At 46.4% G+C, this 17,032-nt stretch overlaps 1 protein-coding gene across 4 annotated transcripts in view; it reads left to right on the forward strand.

The window, feature by feature from the left end:
* Nucleotides 1–4,422: 4,422 nt before the first annotated feature.
* Nucleotides 4,423–17,032, forward strand: part of SLC38A1 (solute carrier family 38 member 1) — a 78,187-nt gene continuing 65,577 nt past the window's right edge. For 2 of the 4 annotated variants that reach the window (XM_003405731.4, XM_064284343.1), the window contains exon 1: nucleotides 4,425–4,769. The gene's annotated coding sequence lies outside the window, so the exon portion shown is untranslated. Of the gene's footprint in view, nucleotides 4,770–17,032 lie in introns of all 4 variants that reach the window. The other 2 variants (XM_064284345.1, XM_023555562.2) reach the window with 2 other exon arrangements.

Here is a 17,032-nt window from a genome sequence, read left to right on the forward strand (position 1 = left end):
GCTACTATCAGACCAGATGTATTTAGAAATCGTTGGAACTCCGAGGAGGACAAAAGTACGCATTCTCTGTAAGCACACAGCTGGTGGTGGCCCCTTCCACAGCTGTACTATTGGGCGATCCAGATGGAGAGTCAGTGCAACCCGGGTGAGTACAGGGTGAAGCCAGGATGATGGCAAATGTGACTTAAGTTTAGGCTGAATCCTTTTGGGGTGTGATAAATCTTTCTTCACGAAGCTGCCCCTCTTTTCTGGAATCACACAAAAAGGGCCTACGGAGCTACTGGAAAACTCACAGGCAACCTGAGACTGTCCAGTTCTCCTTTCACAGTACCGATACCTTCCCCACGTTCACTTTCAGAGGAGACATAGAATATTTATTTTCTCAACTCCACTGGGCAGTTCACGATAAAACATAGTATGTCCTGACTACCTTAGTATCATTTTGGGAAATCTGCTCAATTGGGAAAGGTCCACAAATGACATTAGATACCCATCAACAGTACCCACAGGGCTCACAAATTACACAGCAAATTGACTTCCTGAACTCCCTGGAAACAGGGCAATGGTTCCCACCTAAGGCAGAGGGGCCCAGGACCTTTCCACCTCCTAACCCTTCAAACGGTTTTTCTGGCATTGGGGGATATTTTACAGCCAGGCACAGAGAACTGGCTTTTAATTGAGCTCTGGATTCAAGACCTAGATGTGCCAAGTAGAGCTGTGTGATTTGGGATGAATTCTTCAACCTCAGAAAATAGGATTACAGTAGTCCGCACCTCTTAGCAATGGTGTACTGTAAAGTGCTTAACCTGCTGCTTGTCTCCCAGTAAGCCCTCAGTGACTAGAGCAATCATCATCATGACACTCCTTCTCCTAGCCCAGAACCACAGCACTGGCGGCTTGGTGCTAAACTACTGAAAAACAAAAACAAAACAACAACAACAAAAACCATGTGTCATCAGTTCGCACTCACGGCAACCCCACGTGTGTCAGAGTAGAACTCTGACATATAGGATATAGGCTTTTTAACGGCTGATTTTTGGAAAGTGGATCACCAGGCCTTTCTTCCGAGGTACCTCTGGGGGACTCAAACCTCCATTTGCACCACCCAGGGACTCCAAGCTACCGAATGGACCTCTGTAAGGAAGTTTCACCTATAAGCAGTCCTGGAGACAAACTCACACCGAGGTTGAGGTTGCCAGGCACTCTTCCTGGTCTTGAACATTATTTTCCTTCCCCTATTTCTCCACACAGCAACAGTCCTTCAATTCAGCCTCCACGTTGATGTTTACACTCCAGTTCCAGGTTGTTAACTAAAGTCTAGGAGAGGGGAGAAAATCTTTCTAAACTCTAGACCCAACAGCTTCTGACTGCAAATGATTGTAGCATGGAGGTTAAGCCTGAGGACTTTGAATTCAGAGCTGAATGGGGAATCACTCCCCCTACCTCCTTCTTCACCACGTGGCCAATTTAACCTCTTTGAATCCATCTACTTCCTTATTTATACAAAGAGGATACCATCTCGCAGAGTTGCTTAAAGGATTAAATGAGATAACATTTGCAAGTATTAGCATAGTAGCTGGCACGTGTTGTTGTTTAAGTGCCAGAGAGTCAGTTTTCAACCCATAGTGGCCCAATGTGACAGAGTAGAATTGACTCATAGGGTTTTCTTGGCTGTAATCTTTAAAGAGCAGATTGACAGGTCTTTCCCCTAAGGAGTGGCTGGGTGGATCTGGACCACCAACTCTGGGTTAGTAGAGAGCCTATAACCGTTTCATCACCAGGACTCCTTAGCTGGTGTGTAGTAGGTATTCATTTCATAGCTACCGAATCCAGGTCAAAAAGTGCTAGATAACTGCTGTCTTTTTGGTGTATAAAAAAAAAAAAAAAAACTGGCAAATAAGTTAAAACTGGAACCAATAGTTTCTGGATCAAATTCTCTTCAAACACTGGTTAATATACATTCTGCCTTTAATAAGGTAGATATTCGTTCCTGGGTGACTTAAACTGTTTGCCCTCAACTACTAACCCAAGTGTTGGTGGCTCAAACCCACCCACCCACCTGTGCTGTGGACTGCCAAGAAGATCCTACATAGCAGTTCTACTCTGTAACACGTGGGGTCCTCACGAGTCCCAATGGACTGGAGGCAATTTTTAAAATTTTTTATTAAGGTATGGCTTATACCAAAACAAAACGTCATCAATTCTAATAATGACCTTACAAGACAGAGTAGAACTGCCCCATTAGGTTTCCAAGGCTGTAGTTTTTACAGAAGCAGACTACCACACCTGTCTTCTAGGGAGTGGCTGGTGGACCAAAGACCTTTTGGTTAGCAGCCAAGGGCTTAACCACTGAGCCACCAGGGCTCCTTGATATGGCTCATAGTTCACCTATTCAGATTTCTTACCTGCTTACAACCTTAGTTATAAGCATTATTTGTGCCAGACAAGGAATGCATGGATTAAAATTGGCAATTCCATATGAAATTAGCTTTCTCTAGTAAAACCAAAAACCAAACTCCTTGCCGTCCAGTTGATTTTGACTCATAGCGACCCTATAGGACAGAGTAGAACAGTCCCATAGGGTTTCCAAGGAGTACCTGGTGGATTCAAACTGCTGACCTTTTGGTTAGCAGCCTAGCTCTTAACCACTAGGCCACCAGGGTTTCCTTCTCTAGTAAAGAAGAGGGAAAAAAACTTTTGGATAATTGCAGAACATTACTATGAGGTGTGTGCTAGCCCTCCTTTTTTACAATTTGCAAACACTGAGGACTAGGACAGGAGTTAAGCAGGCGAGGAAAGCATTAAGTAAATTTCAACCCAGGCTGCCCATCTTTGTCTCCTTCTGTTTGCAGTTGATCTTTCATTTTCTCAGGCTTACTCAAGAGAAGTGTAGCATGCCTTCCAAATGGGGTTTTCGGGAAGCTATTATCGAACTAATAAAGACTATTTGCTCCCATCAGCAGTAATGAGGATTTTAGTCAGTTATGAGGAGTTTGAAATTAGATTTGTCCTCTTCGCTTTTCCAGCTGTGATTAAAAAGCGGTAGCCACTCCATATTAGAATGCCAACTCAGTCGGCCCCCTTGAAAGGCCGCAGGTAGATTAAGTTTTGAATTATGATTCATCCTCTCTTTCCTGTTTTGATGGCACACGGAGACTGAACCATCCCGTCAATAAAACCTTCGAGTTTCCACGCCGCAAATTCGCGCTAAAATGACAGTTTAATTGGCTGACGCGCAGGTGGGATTTCCTGTCGCCATTTTAAAGAAACAAGACTCCTCTGCAAGGAAGTGCCCAGTCAGATAAAAGGGGCTGCGCCTGAAACAAAGGGTAGACAGAAGAAAGGGAAACGGGCCCATTTGCCCCAGCCCCCTGCATCTTGATTTGCCCACCTACCCGCGGACCCCGGTACTTAGAGCGCCCCAACTCGGTTAACCCCGACGCGCCAGGGTAAGCGGGTAGGAGCGAGCTCCGGCCTCTTCGCGCCCAGACAGGTGCGCACTCGGAGCTCTGCAAATCCTTCGGGTTGCGTCCCATCCAGTCCCCAAAGATCAACTCCACAGCGCAGATCTCGGTGAGGCCTGGAGAGATCTGATGGGTCCGAGAAAGGGGGATCGCCTCCCGCCACGGGCCAAAGGATCTCCAAAGGTGCCCGCGGTCCTGCTCCCACGGCTACTATGGCCACAAGGTTCCCTTCCCTCCAACTGGGGCCGCCTCGGGGCCTCGCTGCCCGCAGCTCCAAGCACAGTCAGCGGCTCCCGGAGCAGCTCTGGCACCAGTCGCTCTCGCGGCCATCCTTATGCTGAGCGCTTCCCACAATGCAACTCCCCTCGATACCTTAGCCCGGCTCCGCACTGGCGTACCCTAAAATGCCCGCCTCCTCTTCCCCAGCGCACAACCCCCCTTTCCTTTGCCTGCGCTCCCTCCCCGCCGCCACCTCAATCCCCAGGGGATCCCAGTCTCCACAGCCGCCGCTGCAGCTGGGTTCTGAGCCCGCTGCCAGGCCTCAGGAGGGCACGGGGCAGGTGCCCCAGCTGTGAACAGCCTCCACTTCGCGTTCCACCATCCGTGCGCCCGGCACACGCGCGCCACGCAACCCCTCCCTCATCCCTTCTCCAATGCTCAGTCTCCTCCAGCCGCGGTCGCTGCATCGTCCGCGAGGGGCGAAAAGGAGACAGTAAGGCGCGGCCACAAGCAGGGATACCATGTGACGGGGACGGCTCCGTGACACGCAGCTTTGGTCAAAGAGCGGGCGCTCGGGAGGGGAGGAGACCGTGCGCGGAACGCGGAGAAATGGCCTGAATATCCCCGTTAAACCACCACGAACCATGAATACGCAAGGGCGACGGGCCCCTCAGTAGGGGAATGAATATGACTCAAGACCCTCAGCGCCCGAGCGTGTCTGTGTAAGTGCGAGGCTGGCAAGAAGCGTGGGTGGGGGTTGGCGTGGGGGGAGATTCTGATGCAATCGGCCCCGAAAGGAGAAGAGCAAGGCGATTGCGGAAGGGGCAGCCACACCACTCTGCCTGAAGGTCGCCGGGAGCCTGCGCTCTCACCTTCCTCGGAAATCCGCCACAACAAGCCTCCCCGCCCAGCCCTCGCTGACGCGGCTCACCTTCTGCCGTAGCAGGATCCTCAGCCTTTTACAAGCCGCCGGCCGAGGCAGCCAGACCTTGACACAAAGGACATAAAACGGCCGGGGGCGACAATCCCGGAAGGGCGGACACCTTGACGCCTTTTTTTTTAATCACTTTTCCTTTATTTCTCGAGGTAAGGCGCTTTTCTGTTCCGGGGGAGGGCTGAGGGAGCGGCGGCGGGAGGAAAGGGATTTTTAGATGTGAAAGGAGACAGTAACGTAGAAATCGTCTGCGCGGGAGCGAAAGGGAGGAGAGCGCGGCTGTGCCTGAAGCGTGCAGATTTTGCTTTTAGGAAAGGAAAAGTCCTGGTCCCCCGATCTCCGAACACACGTGGCAGCGTAAGGAAGAACAGGGTCCTCCGGTTTCGCCTTTGCGGGGGCCACAGCTACTTTCCGGGTCTGTTTTCATGGTAGCAGAGTGTGGCACCAGGTCTGGCTGAATTATACAAGAGCCAGAGACCACCCCGGTCCGGCGGAAGAGCGCAGCCGACTTGAGGGAGCATACACGAGGAGTGTTTGAATACCGGCCACTTGGAGGAACTTCCTGTGTCCCCAGGGCCCAGAGGAGAGCGTGTCATGGCCCGGGAGGTGCAGTGCGCGGGGGCCGGGTCTCGCAGACCGGCTGCCAGCCTGCCCGGCGCCCCGGCACCCCGGCGCCCGGGCGGGGAGCGGAGCCTCGGAGCATGAGTAAACAGGAGCACGTTTGTCGCTTCTCCCTCGGGAACGAAGAGGAGTAGGAGGATGCGGGGGGGAATTACTAAAGGATGCTGGCAGTGACTCCCTGGCCTTCCCCGCCCTGAAGAGGCTCTCTGCGAAACGGACAGGGGAAAAAGGCGGGGAGTCTTCAGCCAGCCGGGATCAGCCGGCAAACAAAAGGCCTACGCTTGCGCCCGGCCGGGGCGAGGACTGCGCTCGCCTCTGATTTCCCTTTCAACTCCTCACCCCCTACCCGCGCCTGTACGCCCCCTCCCCTGCCCCTGCACCACGCTCAAGTCCCTAAGCGGTGCCACAAAAGGCCTTTCAAGTCGCCGGATTGCTGCTGGGAGGAAAGCGCCCGCGCCTTCGTCCGCGAGCGCGCCACGGCTCGCCCCTCCCCGCTTCCGTCTCCTCGCGTGTCCGCTTCTCGGCATCCACTGGGCTCCCCCCAACCCAGGTTTCGGGGCTACCTGGACGCCGCTCCCCAGCGGAGTTCCCTGCCCCTCGGTGTGAGCTGAACTGTTGTCAGAGAAGGTGCAAGTGCATATGGCGGCAAAAAGAATTTCGCGGTAAGGGCGTCGCTGATGCCTTTCCCAGGCTGCCTTCAGCTGGGGAAGGTGGTGCTACGAATGAGAGTCCTTTCTGTCTCTCTCTGCCGCGTGGACACGGGGTTTTTATAACTCTTTTTTCAGTGGAAACCCGCTGCCTCTGTGGATTCTTATACGAATATATATGTGATATACGTAGGAAAAGTGCAAGAGACCCCGCGGCTAGGAAACCGCATTAATTTGCATTTGGAGGGGAATTTGACTTCTCTGCAGTGGGCTTTTTAATATTTTAGTCTCTAACGTAAGGGGAAAAATAAGTCTATGGTTTGCAGAATTCAGGGCCCAGTGAGACTGTAATTTGTCACCTTGGTAGAAGAAACTGTGCGGGAACTCGTGCTGTTTCTGACGTCAGAAGGACAGCAGAAATAAGACCTGAGCCTGGTGGCTGGTGGCCTCATTGTCGACATCTCAGGCCAGCTGGGTACTCCTTAAATCTATGCCAAACAGTCAAGTCTGGGCACTGGTCTGGTGTGGGCCCCTGGATTCTGGTTCCACCCCAGGCTCAAAATGGTTTGGTCTTCTGAGTCACTGGATTCTTGATATGTCACCTTAGGTATCTGGAAAACGGCCTGGTTTTGAGGCCATGCGGTTTATTGCTTCCCCCCCCCCACACTTATATTCAATAAATGTTTCCTACTATGTGGCAGGCAGCACCAACAAGATAAAGTTCCTGCATCCGTGAAGCTTCCATTCTTGTGGGAGAAACAGAAAATAGACGCGTATATAAATAAAATAAATTTCAGGTATTGGTTAATACTATGAAAAAATAAAACAGGATCATGTGATGGGGGAGGGCTCTTGAAATAGAGTGACCTGCTGGGAGGGCCTGTGTGAGGATATGACATTGGCCCTGAAGCCTGAAGGATGAGAAGTTATCAGCTATTTGACTTATTAGGGGAAGCCCTCAGGGAAGGAGGAATGACAAGTACTTAAAGACCCTTACTTATTACACTCTGCCTGACAGTAATATAATTCAGGAGATAAGATTAATAGATTATAAAGGTGTTTTGAATTCTTTAAAATTCTGTTGCTGTTTATGTATATTTTGTATACTACTCTTTGAATTAAGGTAGCCTTATTTGCTCTGAGAAAGGAGCCCTGGTGGTGCAGTGGTTAAGAAGCTTGACTGTTAACTGAAAGGTTGGAGGTTAGAACCCACCAGCTGCTCCATGGGAGAAAGATGCAGCAGCCTTGGAAACCCTATGGGGCAGTTTTACTCTGTTATATAGGGTGGCTATGAGTCGCAATCCACTCCACACAATGCATTTACCCTGAGAAGCCAAGAATCTGCTTTTTCTAATCTTGTCTTTCCCTCTGGGTGATTCTTGAGGGCAAAAAACAGTCTTACTCATTATTGTTCCCCTAATGCTCTATTTTTTTTTTTTTTTTAATGCTCAGCACTTAATAAATGCGTGTTGGATTGAACTATGAGACATTGGCTAAGCCATCTCATACATCTCTTTATGATATTGTTGACCGTTTTGATTTCTTGACTGCTGCTTCCGTGGGTGTTGATTGTGGATCAAAGTAAAATGAAATCTTCAACAACATCAATCTTTTCTCTGTTTATCATTATGTTGTTTAGTGGCCCAGTTGTGAGGATTTTTGTTGAGTTGAGGTGTAATTCATACTGAATACTGTAGTCTTTGATTTTCATCAGGAAGTGCTTCAAGTCCTCTTTGCTTTCAGCGAGCCAGGTTGTGTCATCTGCATAACGCAGGTTAATAATGAGTCTTCCACTTATCCTGATGCCATATTCGTCTTCATATAGTCTAGTTTCTCAGAATATTTGCTCAGCATACAGATTGAATAAGTTTGGTGAACTGATACAACCCTGACACACACTTTTCCTGGCTTTAAATCATACACTATCCCTTCATTCTGTTCTAACGACTGCCTCTTGGTCTATGTTCAGGTTCCGCACGAGCACAATTAAGTGTTCTGGAATTCCCATTCTTCAAAATGTTATCCATAATTTGTTATGATCCACAGAGTTGAATGCCTTTGCATAGTAAATAAAACACAAGTAAACATTTTCCTGGTATTCTCTGCTTTCAGCCAGGATCCATCTGATATCAGCAATGATATCCCTCATTCTACATCCTTTTCTGAATCTGGCTTGAATTTTTTGGCAGTTCCTTGTTGGGAACAAGTTGCTTAGCATCTGTAAACTTCAGGTTTTTTTTTTTTTTTCTTTTTTAGTTTGTTAAATGGGAATGATGATGATGGTGGTGGTAAAACAAACAAAAAACCAAACCTACTGCTGTCAAGTTAATTCCAACCCGTATCACAGCAACCCTATAGGACAGAGAAGAACTGCCCTATAGGGTTGCCAAGGCTGTGATTGTTGCAGAAGCAGACTGCCAAATCTTGCTCCTGCAGAGTGGCTGATGGATTCGAACCACCAGCCTTTTGTTAACAGCCAAGTGCTTTAACCGTTATGCTACCAGCACTCCTTCTGATGGTGGTGGTACCCATCTTGAGTTATTCTGAAGATTTCATTAGCTAATGGATGTGGAGTACTTGGCACTATGTAAGCTCTCTGTATATATTGAATTAAAAGGAACTTCAGGTTTCTCATTTGTCAGAGGAGTTGGGGAAAGTTGATTAGTAAAGTTCCTCTAAAATTCTATCACTATTCAATCTTTTAAAAATACTCTTCTGAAAATAATATCTTAATGGAAACTACCTGAAACTTTTCAGTCTCTTCAAGAACACATCTATGATATGTGGTATAGGGATGGAGGAAGTATGTTGGTAGAGGTAGACAGAGTAAAAATTGCATCATAAACTTCAGTGCAAGGCCACTTGGAACACTGGCCAATGTTTTCTATTGATCACATTATATTCATTTCTTTTCTAGTGACAACCCGTGTGTCAGGGTTAGTTCCAAACAGCAGAGGAATTAAATAATTGGTAAGGCTACATGATTGAGGAAGCTAGCACTGGGCTTGCAGCCAGGAAACTCTGCTTCAAGCAGAAGAAAGTCGTTCAAACCCCTGCTGAGAACATGCATTTCTAACAAGTTCCCAGGTGATGCTAAGGCTGCTGGTTAGGGACCAGTTCTGAGAACCACTAGTAGAACAGTGGTTCTCAAAATTTATTATACGTAAGAATCACCTGGGGATCTTGTTAAAATGTAGGTTCCAATTCAGTGTGTCTGGGATGGACATGCACAGTCTCAGCAAGGGTTCGAACCAGAACCAACTGGTTCAAAGCCCTGGCTTCAAGTGAGGTTACAATGTGTCTTTGCCAATAACCACCTGGGTGCCCTTGAGCAACTTATTTAACTTTTATATGTCTCATTTTCTCATCTGTCCAATGCTAATAATAGTATCCAAGCTGCCTAGCTCATAGAGTTGTGAAGAAAAAATGAGAATAGTCCTGAGAAAATCCTTGAACAAGTTAAAAGAATTATTGAAGATCATTGTTAGCAGGAGCTAAACACATTACTTATTTTCAGGTTTAGGGGTTGGGTTTAGATTAGTGATTCTCAGTGCAGGCTTCATATTAGATTCACCTGGACTCTTTTAAAAGCCACCAATGCCCAGAGTCCATCCCCAGAGATTTAGATTTAACTGGCCTGGGTGAAGCCCAGGCACAGGAATTAAAAAACAAAAACATCCAGCACAACTAGATGGTGCCCAGCTGTCACTACCGACTGCTCTGACAGGGATCACAATAGAGGGTTCCGGACAGAGCTGGAGAAAATGTAGAACAAATTCTAACTCACAAAGACCAGACTTACTGGTCTGACAGAGACTGGAGAAACCTCGAGAATATGGCCCCTGGACACCCTTTTAACTCAGTACTGAATTCACTCCTGAGGTTCACCCTTCAGTCAAAGATTAGACAGGCCCATAAAACAGAACAAGACTAAAGGGGCACACCAACCCAGGGGCAAGGATGAGAAGGCAGGAGGGGATAGGAAAGCTGGCAGTGGGGCCAAGGTCGAGAAGAGAAGAGTGTTGACATGTCGTGGTGTTGGCAACCAGTGTCACAAAACAATTTGTGATTTAATGAGAAACTAATTTGCTCTGTAAAACTTCATCTAAAGTACAGTAAAAAAGTAAATAAATAAAAACAAACCCAAAAAACAAAACCGATCAAGGTTAATTCTAGTATGCAGTGGTTTCGATTTAAAAACAAACCAAAGCAGAAATTAAATGAGGACCTCAATATGTTGCTTGATAAAGTCTTAAAAACCCCAATGCCGTCAAGTTGTTTCCAACTCATAGTGACCCTATAGGATAGAGTAGAACTGCCCCATTGAGTTTCCAAGGCTGTAATTTTTATGGAAGCAGGCACCACATCTTTTCCTCCTGCAAATCGGCCAGTGGGTTTGAACTGCCAACCTTTCGGTTAGGAGTCAAGCACTTAACCACTGCGCCACCAAGGCTCCTTGATACAATCTTAGTAATGCCAAATTACCAGCTTGACTGCCTTTTTCCCTGATTGCACTAAACCAACCAGTTGCTGACATCATGGAGCCATAGCCTCAGATTACAATGTTTAACCTGAATTTTCCCAGGTGTAGAAGCCTGTCCAGTGATATAGCCAGAGCCACATAAAGATTTAATGTGTGATCTCAGTTTGCATCTCTTAGGATTGATGAAGAAGAACTGGAAAAGAAAGAGACCATAAAAAGGAAAAGGAAAGGGATAAGCTATGGCCCAAGGAATGAGGGAAAGAGGCTTTGAGTGGGAGAGACGGTGGAGCATAGAGAAAAAGTTGTGTTTAATTTTATTAAACAAGTTTTGTTTTGGCCAGGGATTGCAAACTGGTGGCCATTGGACCAGATTAAACTGTGTGTATATTTTGTGTGACTGTACTTGCTTTCAAAAATTTTTGGAATAAATTGCCAACATTTAAAAATCAGAATTTCATTAAGATCTGAATTTCTAACATTTCTTGGAAAAAAAAAAATGCAACATCTGGCCCATTCCTCTTGTCAGCTGGAGGGAAATACATGGGACATGTGTTCTCCAGTTCTTTGTTTTACCTAGTCTTATTTGACCATTTATACCTTCCTAGACACTTGTAGGAGTCCTGGTGGCGCAGCAGTTAAGAGTTATGGCTTCTAACCAAAAGGTCAGCAGTTTGAATCCATTGGCTGCTCCTTGGAAACCCTGTGGGGCAGTTCTACTCTGTTCTCTAGGGTTGCTGTGAGTTGGAACTGACTCAAGAGCACATATGAACAAGAAGGAGCCCTGGGAGCTTAGAGGTTAAAGTGCTTGGCTGCTATCCAAAAGGCTAGCGGCTCAAATCCACCAGCCACTCTGTGGGCAAAAGATGTGGCAGTCTGTTTCCATAAAGTTTTATAGCCTTGGAAACCCTGCGGGGTTGCTATGAGTTGGAATCAAGTCGAGGGCAGTAGGTTTGGTTTGGTTTTGGACACTACTAGCTGCATTTGCGTTTTTAACCTTTAAATCTGTGGATCTGCGCGTTAGAATCCCCTGGAGAGAACTGAAAATACCCATGCTCAGGACCCATCCTACCTACCCATTGCTGTCAAGTCGATTCTGGCTCATAGCAACCCTATTGGACAGAATAGAACTGCCCCATAGGGTTTCCAAAGGCTGTAATCTGCACGGAAGCAGACTGCCAAGTCTTTCTCCCCCAGAGCAGCTGGTGGGTTGGGTTAGCAGCCCAGCACTTAACCACTGCACCACCAATCCCATCCCACGTTAATGAAATCAGACTCTGCCAGAAGTGTGCCCTTTATTATTGTTACTTTCTTAAAGCTCCCCAGGTGATCCTTATGTCTAGTCAGAGCTCTAAATCATCTATTTGAAAGAGTGTGCACAAGCCCATTTTCCTATCTTTGAGGGTGTCGCATTAAGAAACAGTGTATAGAATTATAAATTCAGAGAATTTTAGAACGAAGAGAGATCTTAGATATCATCAGTTAATTGAACTGCCCCCTGGTGGTGTAGTGGTTAACAGCTCAGGCTGCTAACCAAAAGGTCAGCAGTTCTAATCCACCGCTGCTTCTTAGAAATCCTGTGGGGCAATTCTGCTCTGCCCTGCGCGATCACTATGAGTCGGAATTGACGCAAGGGCGACAGGGTTAGTTTGGTTATTTTAAGGTGGAGGAGCCCTGGTGACGTAGTGGTTACGTGCTCGGCTGCTAACTGAAAGGTTGGCAGTTTGAACCCACCAGCCGCTGTGTGGGAAGAAAATGTGGCAGCCTGCTGGCATAAAGATTACAGCCTTGGAAACCCTATGGGGCAATTCTACTCTGTCCAATAGGGTCACTATGAGTGAGAATTGACTGTATGGTAATGAGCCTGATTTGGGGTTTCTTTTTTTTTATTTTAAGGCAAGGAAACTGAGGCCTGAGAAAAGAAAGCGATAGTTCAAGGACTGTAACTATTAATTGGTATTGAATTATAAAGTGTCTTTTTATTTTTTCTTTTCAAATAAAGGCATATTTTAAAATGAGTCTTTCATAAACGACCCTCTTTACATGCACCACTTCACGATGCTTTAAAATTCTCCTTATTTTTGTTTTTCCTATTTTGTTGGAAGTTGTCATTGTGAGAAAAAAAAAAATTCCTATCGAGTGGACTCTGACTCACGACAACCCCATGTGTATCAGAGTAGGGCCGTGCTCCATAGGATTTTGAATGGCTGATTTTTCAGAAGCAGATCTCCAGGCCTTTCTTCTGAAGTCCCTCTGGGTGGACTCAAACCTCCAACCTTTTGGTTAGCAGCTGAATGCATTAACCGTTTGCACCACTCTGGGACTCTGTCATAGCTTAGCTAAGGCTTAAAAACAAACAACAAAACTCCCATTTATTGTTTTTAGTTTAATAGTCCTTGATTAGAAATATCATAAGAGCAAAAACATGTATGTGCAAAGAAAAAGAATTATTTCAAAGGCTGAATGAAGTATTCTCAATGCTGTAAGTTTTTAGTAATTATTTAAATCTATTAACTTTCAGTTCATGAGAAAAAATTTTAATTTTTTTCGTACACTATTCAGATAGACTCACCGTTCTAGTTAAATTAAGCTTCAAATGTATTTGTGTTTTAATGTGATATACAGTTTACACTCCTGTATCCAGAGTTACAGCTTGACTTAATTAACTTCTGGAGTTTATCTGTATTTTTTGCCTTAGAGGAATCCGAGTTGTTTCTGAGCGTCTACATACGGATAGGAAAATTTCCAGACAACATAGGCTGGGCATATTGCTAACAGACATTTAAAGATTCATATGGAAAATTGAGGAAACCCTGGTAGTGTAGTGGTTAAGTGCTACAGCCGCTAACCAAAGGGTCAGCAGTTCGAATCCGCCAGGCGCTCCTTGGAAACTCTATGGGGCAGTTCTACTCTGTCCTATAGGGTCGCTATGAGTCGGAATTGACTCGATGGCGCTGGGTTTGGTTTTGGTTTGGATGGAAAATTGAACAGGGTTCTCAGAACGGGGAATTATGGAGGGGTAGGAGGGCTGCTATGAGTCGCTCATAGAGTCGGCTCAATGGCAACAGGTTTGGTTTAGGAACAAGTGAGGAGTCCTGGTGGTGCAGTGGTTAGGAGCTCCCCTGCCAACCTAAAGGTCGGCAGTTCAAATCTACCAGCTGCTCCTTGGAAACCTTATGAGGCAGTTCTACTCCGTCCTATAGGGTCACTATGAATTGGAATCAACTCAACAGCAACAGGTTTTGTTTTTTTTTTTTCATTTTTTAGGAGCAAGTGAAGGAGTTGTGGTGGCACCGTGGTTAAACACTCGGCTGCTAACCGAAATTTTGGCGGTTCAAACCCCCAGCAGTTCGAATCCGCTCCCCCCCCCCAACCAGCATCTCTGTGGGAGAAAGACCTGAGGATCTGCTTGCATAAAGATTACAGCCTAGAAAACCCTATGGGGGCAGTTTGACTCTGTCGCCGGAGGTGGCTGTGAGTCAGAATTGACTTGGTGGCACCTAACAACGACAACAGGAGCAAGTGTTGGGATATGGTGAACAGGATAGGATGTAGTGGGCCATCTGTCCAAGGAAGTTAGCAGCTCATCCCACGGCCCCATGCAGAGATGGACGGTAGTCATCCCCCGGTGGCTTCATTTAACACAGAGTTTCTCTCCTTCAGCATTACTGACACTTTGGGCCAGACAACTCTTTGTGGTGGGGGGCTATCCTGTGCTTTGTAGGATGTTTAGCAGTATTCCTGGCCTCTACATCCCAGATGCCAGCAGCACTCCCTCATTTGTGACAACCAAAAAATGTCTCCAGACATTGCCAAATGTCCCCTGGGAGTTAAAATTGTCTCTGGTTGAGAACCATTGCTTGAATACATCTGTTTCTCTGATCATGCCAGGAACTCATAAATATTCCAGGCACAGTGGTCAGAATATCAATGATGAATAACTTCCATTTATATAGTACTGTCATGGATTGAATTGTGTCCCCCAAAAACGTGGCAACTTGGTTAGGCCGTGATTCCCAGAATTGTGTGGCCTCCATTTTGTGATTGTAATTTTATGTTAAATAGGATTAGGGTGGGGTTGTAACTCCCTTACCCAGGTCACATGCCTGATCCAATGTAAAGGGAGTTTCCCTGGTGAGTGGCCTGCACTATCTTTTATCTCTCAAGAGATAAAAAGGAAAGGGAAGCAAGCAGAGAGGGGGACCTCATACCACCAAGAAAGCAGTGCTGGGAGCAGAGCGGGTCCTTTGGACCCGGGGTCCCTGCATAGAGAACCTCTTAGTCCAGGGGCAGATTAATGAGAAGGCCGACAGAGAGAGATAGCCTTCCCCTGGAGCTGATGCCCTGAATTTGGACTTTTAGCCTACTTTACGGCAAAGAAATAAATTTTTCTTTGTTAAAGCCATCCACTTGTGGTATTTCTGTTATAGTAGCAGTAGGTGACTAAGACAAGTACTTTATAGTTTTAAATGTATTTTCACATTAATCCCAACAAGCCCAGATCAAATATAAAAGAAATAAGGTAGCTGGCTTAGTGAAAACGGTGAGGTGGGACTATGCATGGTGCTTCCTTTTTGTTCCCATTTTTGTTCTGTTTTTCTGGGGGATCACTCAGGGACGGATTACCCAATAAGCAAGGTACTCACGGGTGGTGAAATCCATGTGAAACTGTGTACTACAGTTTAGTAAGTAAACGCAAGTAAGCCCGTGTGTACTTTGCTTATTTGGTAATCTGTCCCTCGGGTCACTAAATATTTGCCTGTAGACAGATGATCATAGTTCCCTTTCTGAATTTAGTCATCATGATGATTGTTAACACATATTTACTATCATCAGGTGCTAGGGGGAGCCCTGGTGGCACAGTGGTTAAGCGCTCGGCTGCCAACGGAAAGGTCTGGGTTCGAACTCATCAGCCACTCCAGGGGAGGAAGATGTGATATTCGGCTTCTGTGAAAATTACAGGCTTGGAAACCCTGTGGGGCAGCCTTACTCTGTCCTATAGGGGCACTATGAGTTGGAATAGATTAGATGGTAATGGGTTATGTGCTAGGGAGCGATGAGGTTTGTGGTTCCTATCCTGAAGGAGTTGAAGTTGTAATTAGAAAGAAGGATAACTACATAAAAAGGGGGTTAAATAGAAGAGAACTCTCATTATAAGCCAATGAGCATCTATACAAAGGAGTGCCTGGGTGGTGCAAATGGTTAAGCACTCAGTTGCTAACCTACTAGCTGGTGGTTTGAATCCATCCAGAGGTGCCTCAGAAGACAGGCCTGGTGAACTACTTCTGAAAAATCAGGCATTGAAAACCCTGCAGAGCACAGTTCTACTCTGACACACATGGGGCCACCATAAGCCTGAACTGACTTGATGGCAACTGGCAGTCTGTACAAAGTGCTGAGAGAGTTCATCACAAGCCACAGACTGGTCGCTGTAGAAGGGCCTCACAGAGGAGGCTGGCTTGAGGTTCAGTAAAGCGTGCAAGCAGGTAAACTGGCTTTGAAAAAAAAGTGTCACAGGGATGGGCTTGATGGGACAGTAAGGTAAGTGTGTTCAGGGCCCGGGGAGTGGTGTGAACAGAGCAGAGAACTGCGTAAGAGTAGATTTGTTTCAACACTGGAAGTTTCAGATGGTATGTAGTGGGAGAGAAAATTAAAGAATAATTATGAGCAATCTGGGCTTTGAATGCGAGTTTCCAGAAGTTAGGCCTCATCTTGTAGACATTAAGGACAGTTGATGATTGCCAAGCGGGGAAGGGGAATGTGCAAGACTGGGGTTTTCAGGAAGAACTTGCACCTGTAGATGGGAGAAGGCATGAAGCAGTGGATAGCGTGGAGGAGAGCAACCGTGGCAAAGTCATGGTTGAGGCAGTGGGAACTGAAAGGAACCAGAGGATAGGAAGGGATGTTATGAAAGAATGCTGACAGGAACTGGTGACTGTAGATAGGAGGTGGGGTTAAAGTGGCTCTGGATTTCAAGTCTGCGTGACGAGGAGAATGAATGTTACCTTGAACAGAAATAGAAAAGCCGGCCTGTGGGGTCACACGATGTGTTCAGTTTCAGGTATGTGGAGTTTGAGGTAACAGCAAACATCTGCAGAGGGGTCCAGCTGGGAGCTGGAGTCTGAAAAGAATTTTTATGGAAATTTTTCTGAGCAGGAAGGAACTTGAGGGATCATCTGTCCCTCCAGCCTTCTCATCTTACAGATGAAGAAACGTGACATGTTAAGTGACATGATCATTACTGAGTAGTATTTATGAGGGTGAGCCTATTTCATAATGCAAAGGAATTCTAGTTTTGTGAAATGGAAAAGACTGGGGGAAAAAGATCTGAAAGATGCCCTGTGGGATCTAGCCTGACATTGCAGGCTAGAAACCCTAAAAAAGAAAGAATAGGGAGCGTGTGGAGCAGCAAGAGTGGGGGGCCGAAGAGCTACCCCTACACTGAGGGCGGGAGGAGGAAGATGAGCTAGCAGAGATACTGAGATGCAGCACTTGGGAGGATTCAGCGAGGAGCAAGATGATGGAGATCAGTAAATAGTGCTCTATACTGTGGACGGAATCAAAGAGAATGAGGACTGAGAAAAGGCCACTTGCTTTGATTAAGGGTGGTGGAAACGGGTGACGCACTCAGCTTCTAACTGAAAGACTTGTGGTTCAGGTTCACCCA

This window comes from Loxodonta africana, chromosome 4, assembly GCF_030014295.1.
Source record: "Loxodonta africana isolate mLoxAfr1 chromosome 4, mLoxAfr1.hap2, whole genome shotgun sequence".
Lineage (NCBI taxonomy): Eukaryota > Metazoa > Chordata > Mammalia > Proboscidea > Elephantidae > Loxodonta > Loxodonta africana.